We start from the raw sequence: 5,000 nt of genomic DNA, 5'->3' as shown, positions 1-5,000 counted from the left end.
GTAGTAATGATTCAAGAAAGAAACATAATACGCAGAAATATCCATAACTGATATATTTTAATGGAAATGTGGTGGATTTTTTCCCACTGCTGTCAGCCAGGAAATTCCCAAAGCTGAGAAGAGCTTGCGTCAAAATATATAGCTTCGCGAGCTAAATTCAGAAGTTCATTTTTCCTGTATCCAGACGTTTTTACACACCTTTCATATAAAAATGCTTTTAATTGTGGAAAGCACATGGAGGTTAAATCGTCTTCCGATGCCATTGTTTTGAATAAACAAAAAATGCCCAAGATCGACACGCTTTTCCGAACTTCTTTACAAGAGAGTTCCGCTAACTCGGTATTTACGATCTTGCGTATTATCACCTCATCTGCGTCAGTGATATCGACAAGAAAGATAAAATTTAATCAGGATTATTCCAGTGACTGTACATCTTAATGAAAGTGGACAACAACAAAAAAAAACTCTTCTTCTGTGTAAGAACTGCTGTATTGTCAACAAAGTTCCATTATTTCGAGATACCATTAAAATGCAGTTTTTTTAATTAATAAAATTTCTCATTATTAGGCTTTGTTTTGTCTCTCTAAATTATGGCAGAACTCTTAGCCACATAAATTATGTGTTTCCAGGCTCTACGACGTGGACGTAGTTCTACCTCAGAGCCCTTAATTTTTTTTTTTTTTTATTTATTATTTTTTTTTATTTCTGAATTTATTTACACGTGTTACAGAATGTCTATGAAGAAATCCATTTAACATATTACCCGATTTGTTATATTTTTAAAGTCAAAATAAAGTTCTGTTTTTAATTTTCGCAAAAAATAATTTCAAAATAATTAGATTATCGGCAATCAATTTTTGACAATAACAGAAAATATTATGGTTTTGTTGGGAAAGCAAGAAACTTTGAACCTGAATTTAAAAAATGATAAAATATTTGATATTTATTACATCATATGATATCTTGAAAATTAAAAAAATCTGTGATTTTTAACAATTTCAGAGCTTTAATATAGATGAATTTCAGTCACTAGAAAAGATGAATTGATAAATTTATATCAATATTAAAGCTCAGAATTTGTTATGTAACTGTTAATTAAATAGTTTTTTAAAATCAAAAATCTTCTTCCCCAACAAAACCATTGCTATTAAGAAATATTAAAACCAAATTTTACAAAAATAACGCTATATTTTGTAATTATTTTTTGCGAAAATTAAAAACAGAACTTTATTTTGACTTTAAAAATATAACAAATCGGGTAATATGTTAAATGGATTTCTTCATAGACATTCTGTAACACGTGTAATTAAATTCAGAAATAAAAAAAATAAATAAATAAATAAATAAAAAAAAAAATAAGGGCTCTGAGGTAGAACTACGTCCACGTCGTAGAGCCTGGAAACACATAATTTATGTGGCTAAGAGTTCTGCCATAATTTAGAGAGACAAAACAAAGCCTAATAATGAGAAATTTTATTAATTAAAAAAAACTTTGCATTTTAATGGTATCTCGAAATAATGGAACTTTGTTGACAATACAGCAGTTCTTACACAGAAGAAGAGTTTTTTTTTTGTCCACTTTCATTAAGATGTACAGTCACTGGAATAATCCTGATTAAATTTTATCTTTCTTGTCGATATCACTGACGCAGATGAGGTGATAATTGCATATATCAAAAGTATTAATTGAACATGCGATCGCTATTTTAGATTGTACCATGCTTTGATCATAAATACCTGTATATATAAGTATAATAACTGTGAAAAAGAAAACAATACTTCTTGTTAGATACAAAGATTTGTTTAATATCGTTTAAAAAACACCATCGAAATCATGCATAGAATGAAGAATGTCCGTTTTCGGTTTTGGCATTTAAAACACAGTACTAGATTTACCGCTTTTGAGTATGCTTCATCTCCAGTTTAAGTATTTATACCTATTAATATTGTTTTTTTTTTAATTGTATGAATCAATTTGGACATAAAGATTGTTCCCAAGAAATATGAAGTTATTCTGTTGGCCGGTTTTAATATAATCTATAAAACATCGCAATCCGGGACAGTCGGGAGTCGGCAGTACTAGATTTACCGCCCACCGTTATTGAACTTATATTGGTGAATATTGGCACGAGTTGGCTGTGAAAATGCACGAGCTTGCGAGTGCATTTTGACAGCCAACGAGTGCCAATATTCACCTATATAAGTTCAATAACCCTTTTATTATATAACTAAAGTATTTAGTTGTTAAATTATATCCCTTTTCACTCAAACTACTTCAAAATAGACGAGAATTCATCCATATTGGGAGTGTGCAATAACAGCATGCATTTCTTAACTGTTCAATATTTAACCCGTCATTAATGTATGAAGCAAAATGATTTTGTAAATGGGGACATCATAATTTATGTACAGTAAAACATTTTGCTTAAGTAAATATCAAATACCGGTTCTGTCAGATTCGGAGGACCGTCGTCTGCCATTTTGACTTGTTTACGTCGTTACGGTAACGTCAATATTGAACGCTCATACTCGGAATGTTTCGGGCGCATACAATTTACGCAATGCAAAGTTAGCGTTCAATAAATTCTCAGGATATTGAACGCTAACATTCTCTAGATTTTACGCAGATTTTTATATTAGACTATTTATTAGCTATATAATAAGTAGGATTAATGTCTTGCTTTTCTCGCCAATGCAGGAACCAGTTTAGCGGGAAATGCAACGAGCGTGTTGTGACGTAGCCTGGTAGTTGTGACGTGACTGTTTACATTTCTTTAATATTTTAAAAAGAAAAAGAAAGGGGGAAGAATATGATTGTCATCCTTTCCTTTCAAATAAGAAAGGTTTGTAATACTTCAAAGATTTTTTTTATTATTATTATACGAATCGAACCATCCGCCATTTTGTACGAGGGACTTCTGGGATTGGCGTAAAAAAAAAATTCTTGTTAGAGGTTGAGATTTAGCTCGGATTTAGCGCTGGCTCGCTATAACTAAGCAATACAAAATAGAGAGTTGGGCAAACACGGATCCCTGGATATACCAGAGGTGGGATCAGGAGCCCAGGAGGAATAAACATTCCATGTCGACTGGTCACACCCACCGTGAGCCCTACAGATGTATATCTTGATCAGGTAAACTTATCATAAGCAGAACATGCTCTTGTGTATCAAATCAGTTGAGAGATATAAACACCATATGCAGGTGATAGTAAAATATTGCTTCACATAAATATGGGAAGCTGACGATGGAGAAACTGAAATTATCCTGTTTATCATAAAGTTGAGTTGTTAGTTTGCCGTTAACATCTATTTTCAATAGAATATGTAAATATGAAACAGAAGTGGACGACTCTGTGGTGTCTTTTATTTCGAGTTCACAGGAATATATCGAATCGATATATGAATGGACATTATCACTGTTCATAGATAAAACATCGTCGATATATCTAAATGTCGCATTGAAGGCCACAACAAGAAACGATTTCTTCTTACGTAGAAGTGAGAAGTTGAATAATTCCACCATGCGTTTTGGTAATGAATAAAATGAAGGATATTGAGTGGAATGTATCCAGAAACTCTGCTTCTTATATCAGGTACTAAATTTTGTACATATATGGGAAAGAATTCTTGTCTGCATCTTAAATACATTATGACAAGCTTAGCTGGTTTTCTAATCTGTTCCCAAGTATAACGAATTTCTTGAAGCATTTAACGTCAGACCAGTAAACTTGTATTCTAGCTACTAACAATTGAACTTTTACTAGCTGTTCTATATCTGCTTTAGTGAACCCATACCATACTCGGACTAATAAATGACGTCGAAATCTCGAATAGAATATCGGATTATCCCTCGACACAGAATTTGTTTTTCAAGTCCTCCATGAAATCAAAGTACTGAAAGTACTGATGGGAGTTGATTTTATGTAGATTTGCACCAGATTCGTCTAGGATTGAGAATTATTCCAAAATAGTAATAAAAAAGATAAATAGAGAAATACATTCAGAAGTCATAAATTTATGTTGTGTCTCTATAACAATCAACGCACAATTATTTATGTTTACATACATATAGACACTGGTAAGTTAACAAGTCTGGATTTTATTTCACTATTCCAACATATTATATAGTTTCTCATTTTTGTCAAATATGTCACTACACTGATATTCTAGCACAAGAACATGTTTGAAAAACTCCACACATAACTTAATAATTCTTTGGTTTATGCTAATTTTTCATTTTTTGTATGTTGCAATTCCTCCTAAAGATTGACACGATTTACACAACTAAACAACTCCCCATTGCTTGAAGTGCAAGAACTTGTACTTAAACATCAGACATTTACGTATCCTTTATCTTTAAAATTATGTATGATCTTACTCAAGATTTGAAATTAAATTCCTAAAGCTCTATGCAAATCATCTAGGAAAATCTCGATGTACATAACTTCGTAAGCATCGACAAATGACAGCAAAATAACTACAATATATTTAATTTACTCTTAATCATAATTTGGAGCATAATGGTGTTGACAAAATGTCTACTTGAAGGTTAGATCAAACCAGAACAATATTTGATTATGATTAAAATGATATGGGGGTTTGGGATTGGAAGGTGTTAGTAGTTTTTAATTATTATTATTATCATTATCATCATTATGCACACCACGTATATGTGCGATGCATGCACATGTGCTTGTTGATGGCATGCTATTTGTTTAATCTTATTACATAAAGTTTTAATTCTTTTTATTAATTACCCAAAGAAATAATACTATTTCATTTTTATTATCGAATTTGGATCTGAACACATGGAAGGGGATTGATTAAAAAATTCTGTTTATATAGAGCCACATCTTTTGAAAAACGAATGTTATGTGAAGCATTGTCAATTGCAATCTGACTAAAGTACAGACCTATATTATATTAAACATATATAAGTATATCAATCTAACTAAAGTACAGACCTATATTATATTAAAAATATATAAGTATGTCAATC

Source organism: Ostrea edulis, chromosome 6 (genome assembly GCF_947568905.1).
Source record: "Ostrea edulis chromosome 6, xbOstEdul1.1, whole genome shotgun sequence".
In the NCBI taxonomy this organism is placed as follows: domain Eukaryota; kingdom Metazoa; phylum Mollusca; class Bivalvia; order Ostreida; family Ostreidae; genus Ostrea; species Ostrea edulis.
This window is presented reverse-complemented; position numbering follows the sequence as displayed.